This window comes from Pongo abelii, chromosome 7 (genome assembly GCF_028885655.2).
Source record: "Pongo abelii isolate AG06213 chromosome 7, NHGRI_mPonAbe1-v2.0_pri, whole genome shotgun sequence".
Taxonomy (NCBI): Eukaryota; Metazoa; Chordata; class Mammalia; order Primates; family Hominidae; genus Pongo; species Pongo abelii.
In genome coordinates this window covers 106,729,756-106,754,133 of record NC_071992.2, presented here as the reverse complement: position 1 = coordinate 106,754,133, position 24,378 = coordinate 106,729,756, and the positions used below count along the sequence as shown (strand labels likewise).

Below are 24,378 nucleotides of genomic sequence, written 5' to 3'. Positions count from 1 at the left end.
TATATTTACTAACGAATTTATGCATATATCCGTTTCATCAGAAAGTAGAAAACTGTACAGGATATTCTATATTTTGTTTGATTTACTGGAAAACATATCTCAGACATCTTTCTTTATCCATATAGAGTATTGCTTCATTGTTTTTAATAGCTACATTGTTTTCTACCATAATTTATAGAATCTCTATTGAATGAATATAACTGTTAAAACAGGTCACTTCCAAACTAATTGAAAAGTATCTGATATGGAAAACTGTACTATATTAGTGTGTTCCTAACTATTCCTCCTAAGCCCAGGCAATTCCCTCTCCAATACATCCTCCATTCATCGCCATCAGATGACATCTTATTCTCAAGGTATTACTATCATGTTTCAAACTTGGACTTAAATCTGTACCAGAAGGCTGTATCCTGTAGCGGCAGAGAATCAAGAGATCTGGGTTTGCCCTGGCTTTACTATTTACCAGATGTGTGATCTTAGGCAGGCTACTTACATTTCTAAGCCAGAATTCCCTCAAGTAGAAATTAAGGTTAATAATATTTTTTCACAACATTGTTTGTGAAGATTGAATAACCTAATATATTCAATGTCTTTAGCCCAGTTCTTAATACATAATTAGTATCCACTAAAGTGGCAGCTCTTATTCCAAGAGACACTTAGATAATCATGCTTCAGCAGACCAAAGGGGTAAGAGACTCCTGGTTATTTGCCATGTAACAGCATTTCCTTTACTCTTAACCATATGGAATTGGTTACTTTTCATCAGGAGAGGACAGTGTTGCAAAGCCTAGCCTATTCTATTTCTAGTGATAATTTATATATATGACAAGGTAAAGATAATAAATGCATGAGATGCTCTTGAATATTTATATTTTGCCCTATGTCAGGGAAATTTTCCATGCATCCTTCTTTGAAAGAAGTTCAAAAGAGGAAGGGAAATGTGGAATTATGTGTCATCCCTGCCAGTCACATCAGGTTACCTTGAGAGACAGAAGTCCCTATTTACAGAGCTTGCCTGTGGGTCAACCTCTCCTTGGCTGTCCCTCCTAAGATGGACAAGGGAGACATTGTAGAGGATGCCTTTAATTCTCTTTGGACATGGAAACAATTGTAATAAAGTCCTCATCACAGAAATCAGAGGAGCCACTGGAGGTGATACTTGACTGTTACCGAATATTATATTGAACAGAAAATAAAGCAATCTGTAGAAGTGCCTTCTGTCTTCTTAGAGCATCTTCTTAGAGCACTAAGCCTTTCACTCACAGTCTTATAAAAGCAATCTATTAATTAGTGAGAGATCTGGAAGGAAGAAAAAATCACCCCTGACATTTAACTTACAAATTTCCCAAGGAGCCTCAAGGCTAACCTTCCCTCACAATACCCTAAAACTAGGGGGAATATTTTTGCCTCCACAGCTTTGTTCCTGCTCCACTCTGGATCTTCCTTCCTTCCTCTCATATCATCATACTGGGCTCCTTCAATGCCCTGCATGTGTTTTATCTTCTTTGCAATTATCTCTCTGACCACTGCATCATCTGCAGCTTTCCCTCTTCTGAACCCTCAGCAGTAATTCTTAGCCTTTTCTGCATCAATGATCATACTGACAATCTGACAAAAGCTATGAATAATCTCTTTATTCATCTATCCATCAATCAGTCTTGGAATTAAATATATACTTATGCAGAAAAACTAGCCTGGTAATCTGAGGATGTCCTAAATCTATCCTTGAAACCCTAGGTTCTACAGCATTTGTCTCCAAATCAACCAATACAGCACAACCTTGTATTGTTATTTAGCTGATAAATACATCTGTTATCTTCATACTAGTTTACTAAGTTCTTGAACACATGGATAATAAGTTTTTTAACATATTGGCATCATTTTTAGAGCTCTATAAATACTTCTTAAATACAGTTGCCTTCTAGGAGTTAGGAGTGTACCAGGAATAGCGATGAGTCATTATGCAGTGATCCTCAAAACTGGGTGCCCGTTAGAATCACCTAGAACGTTAAAAAAAAAAAAAAAAAGAAAAAAAAAGAAACAGAAAAACACTGATGCCAGGGCCATGATCCTCCTGAGAATTCTCATTTAATTGTTTCTGGGTACAGCCTTGGCCTAGTGATATTTTTTAAGGTCCCAGATTATTTTAACTTGCACAAAAAGTTGAGAACAATTGGTGGGTGGCCGGTAGTGAAATTTTCAAAGACAGATTTATCAGGTTTGAATCCCAACTCTTGTCCTCTAGCTGCATGGTCTTAACCAAGTTATTTCCTTGCTCTGAGGCTCACTTGTAAAGTTGCTGTGGGAGTTTGGCTTCAGGAGAGAATATTTCCCTGTAAACATTTTGATGCAGTAATAATCTATGTGTAACTATGTTTTTCTCAGCTTCAAATAATACTATCCTTATTTTAGGATTATTGTAAATTTGAAAAAGTAAAAAAAGATATATTAAATATGTATTTATTACATTAGAAAAAATGGTGAGCTCTGTTTCAATTGGCTGAATAGTGCTGAAACCAGCTCAATTTTCCCACAGAACTAATGTTTATGATTTTTTGGATAAATATAGAAATTGGCCCTCCCCATCATAAAGCTTGAAACTTACATTTGTCTTACCTGAGTTCCTTTGTCAGAAAACCAACTATCAGGCCTCTCAGATAGCATCAAGGAACTGAAATTCACCAGACCCCTGCATCCAGATGGTGAGACATCAGACCCCTCAACCATCATGACTGACTAACCAACCACTTGCTTCTTGTTGACCTACTCCTCTTCCTTATCCCTCCCTAATTCCTGTTTTCCCACACGTAGTTACATTCTTTCCCCAATCTATAAAACTCTAATTTTAGTCAGGTGGATTTGAGACTTATCTCCCATCTCGTGGCTGACATCATGCACATTAAAACCTTCTTCCCTAGCAATACTCATTGTTTCAATGGATAGCTTTCGATACAGTGAGAAACCGCAGCTTGGCCAACACCCAGGCATTCAGCAATAAAATTCTGGTGCTGTGACTTGGATTGCAGTGCTTGTGGCTCAGTGGCCATAGGCTAGAGAGATCTGGAAAACCTCCCAGCAGCTGCCCAGCTATATTCATCCAGAGGTGGGCTTTTGTTTCTCTCTCTTCCCTCACTGCTGCTGGCCCCAACCATATTCTTGATTACTTAAGAAGGACAGGCTTTGAAATTTGACATCTGTATCCATAAAGGTGAGTGTCTTTTATGGGTACTAGACAGTGGGAGCTACTCCTCAATTTGGGGAATTCCAAAGGAATTTCCATTTTTTGCAGGTTGGAAAAGCCCAATTGACTGGCATGAGAGTAAAAAACACCCCAACTGTTTGAACTCTCGTGGCTTGTTAGTCACTGCTGCAGTTAGATTGTATTTTGATAATTGTTTATTTGCTTATGTGTGTGTGTGTCAATGTGCTCAAGGGAACACAGGATTTGATCTAGGAATGGCTCCACTTGGGTGCATTCTTCAAAACTGGTCTGAATATAGTTACGAGCCAATGGAATGAAAGAAAATGATATTCTTTTGTAATGCTGTTTGGCCCCAATATTCTTTGAAATCTAGAGAAGTTGGCCCTTCCAGGGGTCTTTCTGAGGAATTACATTTGCTGTTTTTTTTCTCTTCAAATTGTGAATTTTTTTATCTTGTATTGTAATTGGCTATGACCATAAGAAGTAATTTATTCTTCAGTCTCAGATATTCATGGATATACTCTCTTTCATTAGAAATGTTTTTCTGGCAATGAGGAAGTGTTTAGCTGAAGAAGTTCAAAACCCTTTATATAGTGAATTTTATAAGTTTGCAAATATTTTAACAATATTAAGTGTGAAATAGAACTTCTATAAAATAATTAGAACAGAGTTTTACACTTAATGTTTTAAATTGTGGCAGATGGTACTGCTGATTTCAGGGGACTTCCTTGGATTACTCACATTTCTCTGATGTACTTACTACACCTGATGCCAGTTGGCGAGAGGCTTCAGTGTCTTTATTTAAAGACTGATACAGCATTTGATATTTTATTATCACATTCTCAGTGCTCATATTGGGACTCCAATTATTGTTACAGAGCAGTAGTGGTTAAAAATAAGACTTTATGAATTTATTAAAGGAGATTTTCATTGTTGTTTAAGTACATTTTAGATTAGGATTGACAAGTAAAGATATTGTTGCAGGATGATACATTATAGTTTCTGCATTGTGTGAAGTTGTTTTTATTGAAAATCAAGTGATGTTTCAGAAGACTTTCTATAACAATTATGTTTCATGCTTAAAATAAAAATTCTCAGTTTAGTTTTAAAAATGTAATTGTTAAATTTCAATCTTATATTGCCAATATTTTCATAAACCTATATTTTGATAAAGTACTGAGTCACAGCTTTATATCCACAAAGGCAAATAACTAATGTATGAGAACTGAATAATTTTCACTAATTATTGTAAATTCTCCTACTCTTTAAATGAGTAAGAGGTCCAATTTCATGAAATATTGAAAATAAATTGAATATCTGGTATAATATAGGAGAGGTTGACCAAGGAAGAATTGTAGGTTGGTACCAAGGTTAAAATGACATTTCTCTATTGCCTATCTTTTATGTTAAATTTGATTTCTTTTTCTTTAATTACATTTTTAACATTGCTGATAGAAATTATGTTCCTGTGTTTCACATGAAAAAGCATATATATACTAGTTAAGTATATTGAGTAAAACATTTTACAAAGTCATACATTTACAAGTTTTTGAGAGGTTAGCCACTAAAATTAATTTCACAAGGGAAAAGCCTTTGTTCTACAATATACAGTTTTTCTTCTTAGTTTTGAATTAGAAGTGGCATCTGTTTTAGTTCTCAAAATATAACTTGGCTGTTTCGCACTGTGTCTGAACATTGTTTTCTGTAGGAGTGGGATAGATAATTATATATAGTATCATAATATTCTTTGCATCCATGTGCCAAATAGGAGTAATATTTATTTAATACTATTAGATGCCTTATGTTACCCAAACATACAGTAAAAACATAGAAATTTAGGCACTTGTTCTTCAAGTCACCCGCTTGGGTCTCTTCCAGGTGTACCTTCCTTTCTTTCCTGTTCTAAAGCCTTTTTAAATAAACCTCCACTCCTGCTCTGAAAAAGAAGTAAAAATTTATGAAATATTTTCTGATAAAAAGTTTATTTTGTGCTTACCCTAGGGAACGCTTTCACAATAGTGTATCATTCCTTTTGCTGGAGTTGGAATTTCTTCTGTTGTCAGCACTTAATTAGTCATGGCAAGTCCTACTTTTAAGACCTTTAGAGATTAGACAACTTTCTGTTTCATTAAGTCTTTTGTTCATTCTAAAAGTTGCCGCTTTACTTAGTTCAGAGGAAATTGGTCCTCTTACAGGGGAGGTGATCATCTTTAGGAGGCGGTTTTACTAAGCTACCTTGGTACATGCATGGTAGCAAGTGCTGCACTTTGTCAGCACTCTGGGTCAAAGTATAGGCTAGAGGTAAGGGTACTGGCAGACTTAGGGATGCTGGATAGACCTGTAGTTCTTTTAAAGTCTTGTTTTCAAAGGAATTTCCACAATAACACACTCATGTGCATTGATCAGACCAAAACACGTTCCAAATAAAAATCATGAGTGGATTTAAAATGTTTAGATTATTCAATTTCTGTTCCATTACTATTGAACTATATGAACTATTCCATTACTTCAGATATTTAAGTATCAACTTTAGTAAGCTCTTTTTGTTATTGTTTAAAGAAGGCTACCCATGGATCTTTGCCTAATGTTAAAGCTGATCTTGTTTTTATCCTCCTTTGAAATCCTTTCTAGCTCTGGGGTGCTTTGAGGGTGATTGGATTAGACTTTGGGATATCATTTCTCAGACTCAGACTTAGTTTTTAGAAATTAAATAAACTTTGTTTTTTAAAAAAGAAAAGAAATTCTTTTATGCATTCTGCTACCTATATGAACAATACATTTACATTTGTTACTATGGTAATGAAGTCAGTGGATTGGAAACCAGTTATTCCTCCTCCCTTTAAAAAATTTGAAAATGTGTTAACAAGTGACTGAAACTGTTACCTTGAACAGAGTCTCCAAAACTAGTCTAGATTTTGCCAAATGTTTACTTTGTATTTAATTCCAGAAGATTCCTCAAGCTCTGCAATCTAGGGGTGGTAACTGTGTTTCCATTATGCTTGGAGTAAGGTCAGGAGAATGTGCATCCTAAGTAACAGGAACCATTTCTCTTACCCCCGGACTCCCTATCACTTGAAGATTTTACCTACCCCCAAACATATATAAAACAAATAGAAAATATATTAACTAGTCCATCTAATTTTGCTTCCAGTAGGCTCCAGGTCCCTACCAATGTGCCTTTCTACTATTTGAAACTGAGGGAACAAGTCCTGCTGAAAACCTGGAAATCCCACCAGGCTGAAAACCAACTGTGGTCACAACTGACCACCCACTTATCTGACAAGGTAAGCCATGGATTCACCAAAATTGGGTAAAACTAGTCCTTCAAATATCCCTCCAGAGGAAACAGTCATGGTATTGTGAGCCCTCCTACAACTTTAAATCAATATTCAAAGTCCAGCCAAAGACCTTACATAAGAAATCATAAAGGAACATGTGCTTTCCAGGTTGTTACTGTTCTCTAGATCCTTCCTGATTATAGATGGAAGGATAATTCACTAATTCATATTTCACAAGCTATTGCTTCATAAGCAACCTTATCCCGCTGTTGGATATGTGACCCAAAGTTCCAATCTGTTCTGGACCATAACGACTCCTTAATCCAACCAGTTCATAACTTTTTGCATATCTCTATCTGCACATTTGAACATCCAAAGACTCCTAAAAGAATAGTGTAATGAGTATGCCTTACATGGACCCTTTTAGGGACCAGGAAGACCTCCTGTTTCTATTTGTCATCCCAGAAAGGCTATTCCTTACTCTTCCTAAAATAAATAAATAAAAAGGCAAGCACTTTTTTTCTTTGATGGTGACCCAGACAGAACTCCATTTGATCAGGATATAAGGAATCAGGAAGACTTTTGGGCAGGCTTGGCTTTGTCTGGATTTGGTAATAATCTAACTGATCTCTGGTTAGAAAAGATAGCCTGAATGACTGCTTCTACCCAAGATACATTGACCTGTGCTCCTGAGGGCTACATGTTTGTTTGCAAACAAGAGAATAGGCCTCGGGCATATAGATGCCTAGGAAAGGAGACAAAGGGCAATGTCTATTAGGATACTCTTCACCCCTTTTACAGTAGACAATCAGAGCTCGGTCAGACATTGGACTAGTTCTTTGAAATTATTCTCCAGGGTAACTAGAGGACTCTTGGAGAGAGATCCCAATTAAGGTGTCCCCAAGGAGTATTTGCCTAGGAGAATTCTTGACAGAACCAGATATTTTTTGGTTACACTCCCATGGTGGGGAGTAGCAGCTCATTAACATGTACTTAGAAAGCTCTAAATTACCCTGTGGATTACAGCAAGTGAAACAGTGACTGCTATTGTTGCCCAAAAAAAGTCTCTAGACTCCTTGGCTAGAGTAGTTTTAGATAACCACATAGCTTTGGAGTATTTGCTCACTGAACAAGGCAGGGGTGTATGTAATTGCCAATTCATCTTGCTGTACCTACATTAATACATCAGTTGAAGTAGGAGTACATATTGAAGGATAAGACAGCAAGTCTCCCAGTTATAACATGTAAAGGAGAACAGACCTGGATTAGGGGACAGGTTTTCACGATTCCCTGGTATTTTTAAAGTTGGGTCATCTACGTTATTAATTATCTTGGTTTTACACACCATGCTTAGTCTTATATTTAAATGTGGCTTAAAATGTTGTTCTAAAACCATTAATGGAAGTACCCAGATCACAGTGCTCCAACAAGCCCAATGCTGACCAGGTACTCATGAGTACTTCAATTACAGACATAGTGTTTTCATTCCTCATCATTATCCCAGCACTCCATTTCTCAGCATTAAGCAGCCAAAAGATCAACACCAAGATTCCCCATGATTGATGAACCAATAATAGAAAGGGGGGACTAAAACCAGCCCAATTTTCCAACAGAACTGATGTTCAAGACTTTTTGAATAAATATAGAAATTGACACTCCCTATCATAAAGCTTGAAACTTACATTCGTCTTATCTGAGTTCCTTTGTCAGAAAACTAACCTTCAGGCCTCCCAGATAGTATCAAGGACCTGAAACTCACCAGATAATAGCATCTAGACAGTGAGACACTAAACCCCTCGTCCCCTATGATTGCCTAACCAATGATCTGCTTCCTGTTAACCGATTCCTTTTCCTTACTCCTCCCTAATTCCTGTTTTCCCTTACGTAGCTACATTCCTTACCCACTATATAAATCCCTATTTTTAGTGGGTTAGGGAGACAGATTTGAGACTTATCTCCCATCTCCTGGCTGATACCACCCACCTTAAAGCCTTATTCCCTGGCAATATTTGTCATCTCAATGACTGGCTTTCTTCACAGCAAGCAACTGGACCTTGACCAAACCCCTGTTGTTTGGCAACAATACTAGCTTCCCAATGTCTTTCTATAAAGATGAAGTTTAAAAGATAAAATTGAGTATAGATTTTAGTATTGTATTCTCTCCAGATAAATAAACAAATACTCTAAGAAGTATTAGTGAGCTGCTAATGGAGCTCACTAATAAATAAACAAATACTCTAAGAAGTATTAGTGAGCTGCTATAAATAAAAAAAAAACAAGATTTAAGCAAGTTACTCAATCATTCTCAACTTCAGTTTTTTTCTATTTAAAATGGGTGTAACCAAGTTTAGGATGAGTGGGAAAACATGTAAAGCCCTCAAAATATGCTCCTTCTAACATTCCACTTATTTCTGGTGAAGCAGGATATTTTCATGACCCATTCACTGCAGGGGTGCCTCGTTTACCCAGCCCGCAGCTTTCAACTCCTTGTGGGAGACAGCATATGAGAGAAAGAGGCAGGAACTGGAGTCCATGAATGCTGGAACCAGCTGGCTGCTTCTGCATTGGCAGGAGTGAACTCCACTCACTCAGACCCGCTGCACTCCACCCCTCACAGGAGGCAGCATGCAGGTGAGCGGTTACAGGAGCCAGGGCAAGTGCTTTGGGCACCAGCAGAAGCAAACTCCATGCAGGCCCCATGGCAGCCTCAAGGGGGCTGCCTTTGACCCCTGAAGCCCCAGAAGGTGTGTTACAGTGCTCTTTTAGCTCTGGCATCCAAGGACAGCTTAAGTGTTAACAGCTCAGTGGGTCCTCTGCCTTTTCACATGAGGTGGCTGCCCTCCACCAGCGAGGGCAAAGGGAAAGTGTGATAGCCTTTTGCATCCACACTTGTGGCTCTCAAGCTCTTGTCCAGTGTTCAAGAAAAATGAGGTTGCATGAATGAATTGAGTGATGGTAAATGAAGGGGATTTTATTGCTGATGAAATTTGCTCTCAGCGGGAAAGGGAGTTGAAAAGGGGACAGGGCAGGCACATAATCTTTCCCCGAAGTCTGACTGTCTTTGGCCAGATTCTTCTCCAAAGTTACACTGTCAAGCTGTCCCTCTGAAGTCAAGCCACTTCTCTGTGATATCCAGCCCAACATCCCACTGCTTCTCCTCTCTGCTGGCTGAGTCTGGGGTCTTTATAGGCACAGGATGGAGGGCAGGGTGGGCCACGGGTAGTTTAGGAAAAGGCAACAATTGAACAGGAAAACAAGGATGTAGGTTCTCATTTTGGGCCACAGTTTCAGGCCTTTTGGCTTGAGGGTGGGGTTTTGTCAGGGACCTGCCTCTTCTGCCTAGAATTACTCTGCCTCCTGTCCCTATCACTGGTACAACCAGTGTGTATGTACAAAATATTATGATGGAGAAATACAAACCTTGAAGCTATGATGTCCTGGTGTGATCCCTGATCCATCCTTTACAAGTGATGTGATAATGGGCAAGTTACTGAATTTTCAGGTCCTTGATGAGTGGTGGTAATTTTAAAGGAGGTGACAGTACAGAATGTTTAGAACAGTACTTTGTACAAAGTAGGAATTTTGCAGATGTTAGTTTGCACCCTTCTTATTGAACATTCATAGAAGGTGAAATCAGGTATTTATCCCAATGAGTGAGCATGCAGCGTATAGACGAGAGGCTTCTACTGATGCATCCCTTCAAAAACAATACCCACTTTCTAAATAAAATTAAAAATAACAACAACAAAATTATATTGATTCATTTTAACTCATTTTAGTGAAGGTGACATTGGAGCCTGTGTACTGGGGAAGTAAAGAAACACTTAAAAACAAAATGGGGTTGGGGGTGGGGAGGGATGCACAGGTGGACCACAGAGGAACTTAGGGCAGTGAAATTACTCTTTATGATACTCTAATTATGGGTACATGTTATTATAAATTTGTCTAAACCCATAAAGTGTACAACATGAAGAGTAAGCTCTAATGTAAACTTTGGATTTGGGGGATAATGATGTGTCAATGTAGATTTATCAGTTGTGACAAAAGTATTCTCTGATGGGGATGTTAATAATGGTGTAGGATGTGCATATGTGGATGCAGGGGGTATATGGGAAATCTCTGTATCTTTCACTCCATTTTGCTGTGAACCTAAACCTGCTCTAAAAACTAAAATCTATTTAAAAATGGAAATAAAAGATGCCCCTTTTTTTTTCTATACTCACAAAATACTTATGACACCAAATGTATGGGGTTTTTCCTTACATCAAGCAATTCTCCAACAGTCTGGATATCAATTGAGTGTCCTACAATTCAGTTATGACCCTTAATACTGGGAGTTTAGGCAAACTCCACAGGTTATAGGCTTTGTCCACAAATCTGCCCCTAGCCCACTGCAGATGCCAATTGCAGGTAGAGTGTCCTCAGGTTTCCCACAACTTCTGTCCTGTCCGGAGGATCCCACACTACCTCCTCAGGTTTGATAATTTGCTAGAATTATTCACAGAACTCAGGAAAACACTTTACTTACTATTACTGGTTTATTATAAAGGATACAACTCAGGAACAGCCAAATAGAATAGATGCCCAAGACAAGGTATTGAGGGCAGTGGTGCATGGAGCTTCCATGCCCTCTTTGGGTATACCACTTTCCCAGAACCTGCATGTGTTCACAAACCTGGATGCTGTCTTAACCCCATCATTTAGTGTTTTCATGGAGGCCTCATTACATAGGCAGTTGATTAAATCATTGACCCTTGGTGACTGAGTCAATCTCTAGCCCCTCTATCCTCCCTGGAGGTTGAGAGTTTGGGCTGAAAGTTCCTACCCTCTAATCACTTTGTAGGTTCCTCTGGCAAACCAGCCCCCATCCTTCAAGACTCACCTTATTAGCATAAACTCAGGTATGGTTGAAAGGGGCTTACCATAAATAACAAAAGATGCTCCTCTCAACCCTAACACTCAGGAAATTCCAAGGCATTTAGAAACTCTATGCCAGAAACCAGGGACAAAGACCAACTATATATTGTAATTATATCACAATATCATACGAGATGTAATAATTTCAATGGAAACAAAGAGGCTTGAACCCCAGTAAGAAGATATATAGACAAAGTACAAAAACCCTAGTTTTCCTAGTGACTAATCCAGTACTCTTTCCTCTCAGCTGTCCAATAAAGCATACATTCTGATATGTGTGGTGTTCTTGTATCACATGCTACACATTTATCAGCTTGCTGTATTTATGACAAACAATACTTTACATGATTCATCTTCCCTTTCTCTCCAGGGTTTGCTATTTGTTCCAGACTGCTGGTTCCCCAGGCCTCTCTGACATTACACCAGATCTTTTCAAGCCTAAATCTTCTTTCTGTTGTTCATTAATTTTACTGATTCCTTACTCAATATCCTAGTGGGAAAATGTGCTCCTTTATGCACAGGACCATCTTTAAGTTACTGAGATGACGATCAAGGGGCATTACTATCAAAGAAGATAATTTTTCTTCTTCCAGAGCAACTTCATCAGTCATGTTGAATCATTTTGCATTTATGAAAATGGACCTTAAAATTAAACAAGTAATTGTCTTTTCCTACCTACACCTTATTTATGCTCCTTTTGTCCCTCTAGCTATTTTCCACATCTCCATTTTTATCTCTCTCTCTGTTCCTTGCTGACAACTCGAAGAAGTTTAAGTGATTTGAAATTTCCTTGCTAACAGCTAGAAGTAATTTAAATGATTTGAAGTTAACTGGTGACTACTCTGTTTGACAGAGTATATTGAATAATTCTTTCCTTTTACCAATTCTGGCATATTAAATTAATGCTAGACCACAGTCCCTTATCTTTCTGCTTTGAAGAGTTCAAGTGCAAAAGCAGATAATTTTATTACAAAAATGGAAATTATAACTAAACACAATGATCAACTATGGCCGTTTGGTTAATAGTCTTGTTAAAAATAAGTAATACTGTACTCAGGAGGCTGAGGCAGGAGAGTGGCGTGAACCCAGGAGGCAGAGCTTGCAGTGAGCTGAGATCACACCACTGCACTCCTGCCTGGGTGACAGAGCAAGACTCTGTCTCAAAAAAAAAAAAAAAAAAGTATTACTGGAAACTTCAAACATAAAAAAACTAGTTTTTTAGGTCTTCTGCTATAATAATACCAAATCTAAAAAATAACAATTCAAATTATTCTGCTATATTAACCTATAAGTCAATCTTATCCGGACAGTTTGGCATATAGGAAGCACTCAGTTGTAGAACAAATGAGTAGAACATGGCAAAAACTGAAAAAAAAAAAAAAAAAAGCATTTTTCTTTTTTGAGACAGGGTTTTGCTGTGTTGTCCAGGGTAGAGTTCAGTGGCTCAATCATAGCTCATTGCCGTCCTGAACTCCTGGGCTCAAGTGATCCTCCCACCTCAGCCTCCCACGTAGCTGGAACTACAGGCACCCATCGCGGCACTCACCTAATTATTTAATTTTTTGTACAGACAGGGTCTTGCTATGCTGCCCAGTCTGGTTTTGAACTCGTGGCTTCAAGTGACTCCCCTCTGTGGCTTCCCACAGTACTGGGATTACAGGCATGAGCCTGTACTTGATTAGATTGATGCAGTCTTGTTACTGGATACACTTAAAACTAAATTTCCTGTCTGATATGGTTTAGCTGTGTCCCCATCCAAATCTCATCTTGAATTGTAGCTTCCATAATCCCCATATGTCATGGGAGAGACATGGGGTGGGAGGTAATTGAATCATTGGGGGTGGGTTTTTGTGTGCTGTTCTTGTGGTAGTGAATAAGTCTCATGAGATCTGATGATTTTGTTGATGGATTGATTGATTGATTGAGATGGAGTCTCACTCTTGTCACCCAGACTGGAGTGCAGTGGTGTGATCTTGGCTCACTGCAACCTCCACCTCCTGGGTTCAAGCAATTTTCCTGCCACCACACCCAGCTTATTTTTGTATTTGTTTTAGTAGAGACAGGGTTTCACCATGTTGGCCAAGCTAGTCTCAAATTCCTGACCTCAAGTGATCCACCCACCTCAGTCTCCCAAAGTGCTGGGATTACAGACATGAGCCATTGCACCTGGCCTGATCTGATGGTTTTATAAAGGGCAGTTCCCTGCACAAGCTCTCTTGCCTGCCACCATGTAAGAAGTGTCTTTGCTCCTCGTTTGCCTTCTGCCATGATTGTGAGGCCTCCCTAACCATGTGGAACTGTGAGTACATTAAAACTCTTTTTCTTCATAAATTACCTAGTCTTGGGTATTTCTTTATTAGTAGTGTGAAAATGGACTAACACAATAAATTGGTACCCAGTAGTGGGGTGCTGCTGCAAAGATACCCAAAAATGTGGAAGTGACTTTGGAACTGAGTAACAGGCAGAAGTTGTAAGAGTTTGGATGGCTCAGAGGAAGATGGAAAATGTGAGAAAATTTGGAACTTCCTAGAGAGTTGTTGAATGGCTTTTCTCAAAATGCTGATAGTGATATGGACAGTAAGTCCAGGCTGAGGTGGTCTTAGAGGGAGATGAGGAACTTGCTGGGAACTGTAGTGAAGGTGACTCTTATTATGCTTTAGCAAATAGACTGCTGGCATTTTGCCCCTGCCCTAGAGATATGTGGAATTTTGAACTTGAGAGAGATGATTTAGGGTATCCGATGGAAGAAATTTCTAAGGAGCAAAGCATTTAAGAGGAAGCAAAGCATAAAAGTTTGGAAAATTTGCAGCCTGACAATGCAATAGAAAAGAAAAACCCATTTTCTGGGAAGAAATTCAAGCCTGCTACAGAAATTTGCATAAGTAACAAGGAGCCAAATGTTAATCACCAAGACAATGGGAAAAATGTCTCCAGGGCGAGGGAGGAGCCAAGATGGCCGAATAGGAACAGCTCCGGTCTACAGCTCCCAGCGTGAGCGACGCAGAAGACGGGTGATTTCTGCATTTCCATCTGAGGTACCGTGTTCATCTCACTAGGGAGTGCCAGACAGTGGGCGCAGGTCAGTGGGTGAGTGCACCATGCGCCAGCCGAAGCAGGGGTGAGGCATTGCCTCACTCGGGAAGCGCAAGGGGTCAGGGAGTTCCTTTTCCAGGGGTGACAGATGGCACCTGGAAAATCGGGCCACTCCCACCCCAATACTGTGCTTTTCCGATGGGCTTAGGAAATGGTGCCCCAGGAGATTATAGCCTGCACCTGGCTCAGAGGGTCTTATGCCCATGGAGTCTCACTGATTGCTAGCACAGCAGTCTGAGATCAAACAGCAAGTCGGCAGCGAGGCTGGGGGAGGGGCGCCCGCCATTGCCCAGGCTCACTTAGGTAAACAAAGCAGCTGGGAAGCTTGAACTGGGTGGAGCCCACCACAGCTCAAGGAGGCCTGCCTGCCTCTGTAGGCTCCATCTCTGGGGGCAGGGCACAGACAAACAAAAAGACAGCAGTAACCTCTGCAGACTTAAATGTTCCTGTCTGACAGCTTTGAGGAGAGCAGTGGTTCTCCCAGCACGCAGCTGGAGATCTGAGAACGGGCAGACTGCCTCCTCAAGTGGGTCCCTGACCCCTGACCCCCGAGCAGCCTAACTGGGAGGCACCCCACAGCAGGGGCAGACTGACACCTCACAAGGCCGGCCAGGTACTCTAACAGACCTGCAGCTGAGGGTCCTGTCTGTTAGAAGGAAAACTAACAGAAAGGACATCCACACCAAAAACCCATCTGTACATCACCGTGATCAAAGACCAAAAGTAGATAAAACCACAAAGATGGGGAAAAAACAGAGCAGAAAAACTGGAAACTCTTAAAAAGCAGAATACCTCTCCTCCTCCAAAGGAACGCAGTTCCTCACCAGCAACGGAACAAAGCTGGATGGAGAATGACTTTGACGAGCTGAGAGAAGAAGGCTTCAGACGATCAAATTACTCCGAGCTACGGGAGGATATTCAAACCAAAGGCAAAGAAGTTGAAAACTTTGAAAAAAATTTAGAAGAATGTATAACTAGAATAACCAATACAGAGAAGTGCTTAAAGGAGCTGATGGAGCTGAAAACCAAGGCTTGAGAACTCTGTGAAGAATGCAGAAGCCTCAGGAGCCGATGCGATCAAATGGAAGAGAGAGTGTCAGCCCTGGAAGATGAAGTGAATGAAATGAAGCGAGAAGGGAAGTTTAGAGAAAAAAGAATAAAAAGAAACGAGCAAAGACTCCAAGAAATGTGGGACTATGTGAAAAGACCAAATCTACGTCTGATTGGTGTACCTGAAAGTGAAGGGGAGAATGGAAACAAGTTGGAAAACACTCTGCAGGATATTATCCAGGAGAACTTCCCCAATCTAGCAAGGCAGGCCAACATTCAGATTCAGGAAATACAGAGAATGCCACAAAGATACTCCTCGAGAAGAGCAACTCCAAAACACATAATTGTCAGATTCACCAAAGTTGAAATGAAGGAAAAAATGTTAAGGGCAGCCAGAGAGAAATGTCGGCTTACCATCAAAGGGAAGCCCATCAGACTAACAGCGGATCTCTCGGCAGAAACCCTACAAGCCAGAAGAGAGTGGGGGCTAATATTCAACATTCTTAAAGAAAAGAATTTTCAACCCAGAATTTCATATCCTGCCAAACTAAGCTTCATAAGTGAAGGAGAAATAAAATACTTTACAGACAAGCAAATGCTGAGAGATTTTGTCACCACCAGGCCTGCCCTAAAAGAGCTCCTGAAGGAAGCGCTAAACATGGAAAGGCACAACCGGTACAAGCCACTGCAAAATCATGCCAAAATGTAAAGACCATTGAGACTAGGAAGAGACTGCATCAACTAACGAGCAAAATAACCAGCTAACATCATAATGACAGGATCAAATTCACACATAACAATATTAACTTTAAATGTAAATGGACTAAATGCTCCAATTAAAAGACACAGACTGGCAAATTGGATAAAGACTCAAGACCCATCAGTGTGCTGTATTCAGGAAACCCATCTCACGTGCAGAGACACACATAGGCTCAAAATAAAAGGATGGAGGAAGATCTACCAAGCAAATGGAAAACAAAAAAAGGCAGGGGTTGCAATCTTAGTCTCTGATAAAACAGACTTTAAACCAACAAAGATCAAAAGAGACAAAGAAGGCCATTACATAATGGTAAAGGGATTAATTCAACAAGAAGAGCTAACTATCCTAAATATATATGCACCCAATACAGGAGCACCCAGATTCATAAAGCAAGTCCTGAGTGACCTACAAAGAGACTTAGACTCCCACACATTAATAATGGGAGACTTTAACACCCCACTGTCAACATTAGACAGATCAACGAGACAGAAAGTCAACAAGGATACCCAGGAATTGAACTCAGCTCTGCACCAAGCAGACCTAATAGACATCTACAGAACTCTCCACCCCAAATCAACAGAATATACATTTTTTTCAGCACCACACCACACCTATTCCAAAATTGACCACATACTTGGAAGTAAAGCTCTCCTCAATAAATGTAAAAGAACAGAAATTATAACAAACTATCTCTCAGATCAGAGTGCAATCAAGCTAGAACTCAGGATTAAGAATCTCACTCAAAACCGCTCAACTACATGGAAACTGAACAACCTGCTCCTGAATGACTATTGGGTACATAACGAAATGAAGGCAGAAATAAAGATGTTCTTTGAAACCAACGAGAACCAAGACACAACATACCAGAATCTCTGGGATGCATTCAAAGCAGTGTGTAGAGGGAAATTTATAGCACTAAATGCCCATAAGAGAAAGCAGGAAAGATCCAAAATTGACACCCTAACATCACAATGAAAAGAACTAGAAAAGCAAGAGCAAACACATTCAAAAGCTAGCAGAAGGCAAGAAATAACTAAAATCAGAGCAGAACTGAAGGAAATAGAGACATAAAAAACCCTTCAAAAAATTAATGAATCCAGGAGCTGGTTTTTTGAAAGGATCAACAAAATTGATAGACTGCTAGCAAGATTAATACAGAAAAAAAGAGAGAAGAATCAAATAGATGCAATAAAAAATGATAAAGGGGATCTCACCACCGATCCCACAGAAATACAAACTACCATCAGAGAATATTACAAACACCTCTACGCAAATAAACTAGAAAATCTAGAAGAAATGGATAAATTCCTCAACACATACACCCTCCCAAGACTAAACCAGGAAGAAGTTGAATCTCTGAATAAACCAATAACAGGAGCTGAAATTGTGGCAATAATCAATAGCTTACCAACCAAAAAAAGTCCAGGACCAGATGGGTTCACAGCCAAATTCTACCAGAGGTACAAGGAGGAGCTGGTACCATTCCTTCTGAAACTATTCCAATCAATAGAAAAAGAGGGAATCCTCCCTAACTCATTTTATGAGGCCAGCATCATCCTGATACCAAAGCCTGGCAGAGACACAACAAAAAAAGAGAATTTTAGACCAATATCCTTGATGAACATTGATGCAAAAATCCTCAATAAAATACTGGCAAACAGAATCCAGCAGCACATCAAAAAGCTTATCCACCATGATCAAGTGGGCTTCATCCCTGGGATGCAAGGCTGGTTCAATATACGCAAATCAATAAATGTAATCCAACATATAAACAGAACCAAAGACAAAAACCACATGATTATCTCAATAGATGCAGAAAAGGCCTTTGACAAAATTTAACAACCCTTCATGCAAAAAACTCTCAATAAATTAGTTATTGATGGGACGTATCTCAAAATAATAAGAGTTATCTATGACAAACCCACAGCCAATATCATACTGAATGGGCAAAAACTGGAAGCATTACCTTTGAAAACTGACACAAGACAGGGATGCCCTCTCTCACTGCTTCTATTCAACATAGTGTTGGAAGTTCTGGCCAGGGCAATTAGGCAGGAGAAGGAAATAAAGGGTATTCAATTAGGAAAAGAGGAAGTCAAATTGTCCCTGTTTGCAGATGACATGACTGTATATCTAGAAAACCCCATTGTCTCAGCCCAAAATCTCCTTAAGCTGATAAGCAACTTTAGCAAAGTCTCAGGATATAAAATCAATGTACAAAAATCACAAGCATTCTTATACATCAATAACAGACAAACAGAGAGCCAAATCATGAGTGAACTCCCATTCACAATTGCTTCAAAGAGAATAAAATACGTAGGAATCCAACTTACAAGGGATGTGAAGGTCCTCTTCAAGGAGAACTACAAACCACTGCTCAAGGAAATAAAAGAGGATACAAACAAATGGAAGAACATTCCATGCTCATGGGTAGGAAGAATCAATATCGCAAAAATGACCATCCTTCCCAAGGTAATTTACAGATTCAATGCCATCCCCATCAAGCTACCAATGACTTTCTTCACAGAATTGGAAAAAACTACTTTAAAGTTCATATGGAACCAAAAAAGAGCCCACATTGCCAAATCAATTCTAAGCCAAAAGAACAAAGCTGGAGGCATCACACTACCTGACTTCAAACTATACTACAAGGCTATAGTAACCAAAACAGCATGGTACTGGTACCAAAACAGAGATATAGATCAATGGAACAGAACAGAGCCATCAGAAATAATGCCACATATCTACAACTATCTGATCTTTGACAAACCTGACAAAAACAAGAAATGGGGAAAGGATTCCCTATTTAATAAATGGTGCTGGGAAAACTGGCTAGCCATATGTAGAAAGCTGAAACTGGATCCCTTCCTTACACCTTATACAAAAATCAATACAAGATGGATTAAAGACTTAAATGTTAGACCTAAAACCATAAAAACCCTAGAAGAAAACCTAGGCATTACCATTCAGGACATAGGCATGGGCAAGGACTTCATGTCTAAAACACCAAAAGCAATGGCAACAAAAGCCAAAATTGACAAATGGGATCTAATTATACTAAAGAGCTTCTGCACAGCAAAGGAAACTACCATCAGAGTGAACAGGCAACCTATAAAATGGGAGAAAATTTTCACAACCTACTCATCTGACAAAGGGCTAATATCCAGAATCTACAATGAACTCCAACAAATTTACAAGAAAAAAACAAACAACCCCATCAAAAAGTGGGCAAAGGACATGAACAGACACTTCTCAAAAGAAGACATTTATGCAGCCAAAAAACACATGAAAAAATGCTCACCATCACTGGCCATCAGAGAAATGCAAATCAAAACCACAATGAGTTACCATCTCACACCAGTTAGAATGGCAATCATTAAAAAGTCAGGAAACAACAGGTGCTGGAGGGGATGTGGAGAAATAGGAACACTTTTACATTGTTGGTGGGACCGTAAACTAGTTCAACCCTTGTGGAAGTCAGTGTGGCGATTCCTCAGGGATCTAGAACTAGAAATTCCATTTGACCCAGCCATCCCATTACTGGGTATATACCCAAAGGACTATAAATCATGCTGCTGTAAAGACACATGCACACGTATGTTTATTGCGGCATTATTCACAATAGCAAAGACTTGGAACCAACCCAAATGTCCAACAATGATAGACTGGATTAAGAAAATGTGGCACATATACACCATGGAATACTATGCAGCCATAAAAAATGAGGAGTTCATGTCCTTTGTAGGGACATGGATGAAATTGGAAATCATCATTCTCAGTAAACTATCGCAAGAACAAAATACCAAACACCGCATATTCTCACTCATAGGTGGGAATTGAACAATGAGAACACATGGACACAGGAAGGGGAACATCACACTTCGGGGACTGTTGTGGGGTGGGGGGAGGGGTGAGGGATAGCACTGGGAGATATACCTAATGCTAGATGACGAGTTAGTGGGTGCAGCGCACCAGCATGGCACATGTATACATATGTAACTTACCTGCACATTGCGCACATGTACCATAAAACCTAAAGTATAATAATAATAATAATAATAATAATAATAATAATAATAAAAAAATAAATAAAAAAAAAGAATGCAAAAAAAAAAAATGTCTCCAGGGCATGTCAGAGAATTTTGCAGCAGCCCCTCCCATCACAGGCCCGGAGGCCAAGGAGGAAAAAATGGTACTGTGGGCTGGACTCAGAGGCCCCTGCTGTGTGCAGCCTAGGGACTTGGCGTTCTGTGTCCCAGCTGCTCCAGCTGTGGCTAAAAGGGGCCAAGATACAGGTCAGGCCATGGCTTTGGAGGGTGCAAGCCCCAAGGCTTGGTGGCTTATCTGTGGTGTTGGGCCTGTGGGTGCAGAGAAGTCAAGAACTGAGGTTTGGGATCCTCCGCCTAGATTTCAGAAGAGGTATGAAAACACCTGGATGTCTAGGCAGAATTTTGCTGCAGGAGCAGAGCCCTCATAGAGAACTTCTGCTAGGGCAGTGCACAAGAAAAATGTGGGGTTGTAACCCCCGCACAAAGTCCCCACCTAAGGAACTGCCTAGTGGAGCTGTGAGAAGAGGGCCACCATCCTCCAGACCCAAGAATTGTAAATCCACCAACAGCTTACACTGTGCACCTGGAAAAGCTACAGGCAATGCCAGCCCCTGAAGGCAGCTGGGAGGGGGCTGTACCCTGCAAACCACAGGGGCAGAGCTGCCCAAGACCATGGGAAACCACCTCTTGGATCAGCATGACCTGGATGTGAGACACAGAGTCAAAGGAGATCAGTTTGGAACTTCAAGATTTAATGACTGCCATATTGGATTTGAACTTGCATGGGGCCCATGGCCCCTTTGTTTTGTCCAATTTCTCCCATTTGGAATGGGTATACTTACCCAATTCCTGTACCCCCATTTTATCTAGGAAGTAACTAACTTGCTTTTGATTTTACAGGCTCATAGTTGGAAGGGACTTGTCTCAGATGAGACTTTGGACTTGAGCTTTTGAATTAATACTGGAATGAGTTAAGACTTTGGTGGACTGTTGGAAGGGCACCATTGTGTTTTAAAATGTGGGAACATTAGATTTGAGAGGGGTCAGGGCAGAATGATATGGTTTGGCTGTGTCCCCGCCCAAATCTCATCTTGAATTGTAGCTCCTATAATCCCCACATGTCATGGGAGGGACCCAGGGTGGGAGGTAATTGAATCATTGGGGGCAGGTTTTTCCCATGCTTTTCTCATGATATTGAATAGTCTCGTGATCTGATGGTTTTATAAATGGGAGTTCCCCTGCACATGCTTTCTTGCCTAATGCCATATAAGACATGACTTGCTCCTCTTTTGCCTTCTGCCATGATTGTGAGGCTTCCCCAGCCATGTGGAACTGTGAATCCATTAAACCTCTTTTTCTTTATAAATTACCCAGTTTGGGTATTTCTTTATTAGCAGCACGAGAATGGACTAATACACTATCTTAAATCTTTTGCTACAAAAGACTGCAGACCAGTCATAGCTAGTCTCTTACTATAAGAAAACTCTAAAACACTTACTAAGGTAGCTTTTTGAGGCTTGTACAACTGTTGTAGTTTTATCTAAACAGAGATCAAGCAAAGTTCATATATTCAATCTATTAGGACATAATTACTGCATTTCCATTTTGATGGCAATAAATGTCTGTTATTTTCTGTTTCTACTTGAAGTATCAAGAGCAGCTTTAAGCACATTAACAGTGAAATAATTACTTCTGCAATTTCAATGTTAAACCAAAAGCTATTTGGGAAAGCATTAAATACCAGTGACCAAAAGGGTACCTATTGAAATGCAATATTGAAATGCAAGTTGGCAAAATTGGTAAAGTCAGTTTGGTTCAGAAAGGTAATCTTGTGTAACTCACTTTAAAATCAAACACCGTCTCAGCTGTGTTCAGCATTACATTAAAGCTGGCATGAAGGTAATTAGGTATCATTTGTGGTAATTAAGGATATGCCACTTTTTGTTCCTTAGCCCAGCTTGAGCTCTGCTTCAGATAATTTAAGATGTACCAGGTGGCACTTCAGGCTAGAAAACTCTGTGGTCGCCCAGCCACTTAAAGGAAGATGTAAGTATTACTCTGTTGGCTCTCAAAAATCACTCAGAGAAAATCTACTTTTAAAATTAAGAACACAGATGATATTCAAAGAAGAAAAAACACCCTGCTGTTTAAAGCAAAAACCATTCCTCATTTTGGAGAATTTTTTCTATAATTTTTACCTGACTACTGACCTTTGATTTTGCATAAAGGCAAAAAATAAAAGTCTCAAAACATTGTTTTTCTGAAAATCAAGTTCAAAGAAAGCATTTACACTTCAATTTTTTTCTGGTGACAAATATTACTTGAAAGTTGCATAGCTTTCACTTAATACTGTGTTGTACCTTGAGGTTTAAAATGAAATATTTTCAATTAATGGAACTTACTATTTATACAAAATACTGCAATCAATGGGAGATGAACCAATACCTACTTTTAAGAGGCTTTATTTTTTTTTTGAAAACCAAAGATTAAAACCTCTGCAAAAATGAAAACATACTTATGAAGTAGCATACTAGGTAGTTCTAATTAGCAAAAGTGAAAATAAATAAATACATAATATAATTATGCATACTAGGTATTTTAAAAAATATAAACCAAATTCTCTCCATCTGCTTTTACCCCACGGCACCTGCTATTATTTCCTTGTACTGAGTAGGCTGCTGTTATCGTAGAGAAGCAATGACAACGCAGGCAACAGACAGGAGAGGGATGTGATAATTTTATGTGTCAGCTTGGCTTGGTCACTGTGCCCACACATGTGGTCAAACATTGTTCTGGTTGTTTCAGTGAAGGTGTTTTGGATGGGGTAAATATTTAAATCAAAGGAATATGGACAAAGTAGATTGCCCTCCACAATGTGGGCAAGCCTCATCCAATCAGTTGAAGACATTACTAGGAAAAAAGACTGACCTTCCATTAGCAACAGGGAATTTTCCAGCAGGTTGCCTTTGGACTTGAATCGCATCATCAGTTCTTCCTTGGTCTTCACCCTGATGACCCACCCTGCATATTTTAAACTTGTCAGACTTCATAATCGTGTAAACCAATTTCTTACAATAAATCTCTCCTCTTATAGATACATATCCTATTGTTTCTGTTTCTCTAGAGAACTCTGACTCAAACAATGGGCCAAATTTTTAACTTTTCAATTTAAAAAGTCTAGACCCAGGTGTAAGAGAAAAGATTTAGAAGAACATAGCTCAGTAATAACTAAGTCAAGCCTTTTCATCTCCCAACTGGATAAAGATTCCCTAGAACAAAAGAGAGAAAGTGAAAGTGAAGAGAGCTTAGATTCAGGTGAATCCCTAGAAGGTGTTATCTGTGCTGTTTTCCCCTGTAGGTCAAGCCTGTAAGATGAAAATGGTGGTGGAAATGATGTTGCGGGTGGGAGAGCCCTATAGAAGTCTAGACATAAGGACAGTAGGGAGGATCTGACAATAGAGAAGATCTGTGACCCATCTGCAGATAGAAAGAATGCTCTCTTCCATCAACCTTGTGGGGAGCAGCAGACACGTCTGCATGGTATGTCTGGCCAGAAGGACTGAGATAATTTTGAAGAATTACTTGCGCTAGAGACTGGTTTGAAAACACTATAGCGACCCTTAGGATCTGAGAGCAGTGGTAACATCACAGAGGGAGCTGGCAGACTTGAAAAGGGCTGGAGGTTAAGAAGAAAGGAGGAAGTGCAGGGACTTACCTCAACTACTAACCAAAGGTCAAGTGGGAATGAAGACACCCCTGCTGATGCATCATGGAGAACTGAGCAGAGAGAAAGAGATGGCTCTCCTTTCTCATGACTTTGCACTAGGTAACACCCCAGATTTGTATACAACCCCAAGGCATGGAGAAAAGTGACCCCAAGTTGACTGAAATTAAATTTCTAACATCTGGTAGGTTTAAGACTTAAAATGGAAATTAAGTTACAGGAAAAAAAAAGTTCCATTTTCCTTTTCTACCCACCTGAGTTTCATGATCTGTTATACCTGTAAGGAAAAAGGCAGTATAGAATAG

General features: G+C 39.6%; 1 protein-coding gene and 1 long non-coding RNA gene across 2 annotated transcripts in view; one reads left to right on the top strand and one right to left on the bottom strand.

Annotated features, from left to right (window-relative positions):
- Positions 1-24,378, bottom strand: part of NECAB1 (N-terminal EF-hand calcium binding protein 1) — a 173,954-nt gene that overhangs the window by 97,385 nt on the left and 52,191 nt on the right.
- Positions 2,930-24,378, top strand: part of LOC134761954 (uncharacterized) — a 58,876-nt gene continuing 37,427 nt past the window's right edge. The window contains exon 1 of the long non-coding RNA XR_010141228.1: positions 2,930-3,208. This is a non-coding gene — a long non-coding RNA (uncharacterized LOC134761954). The remainder of the gene's footprint in view (positions 3,209-24,378) is intronic.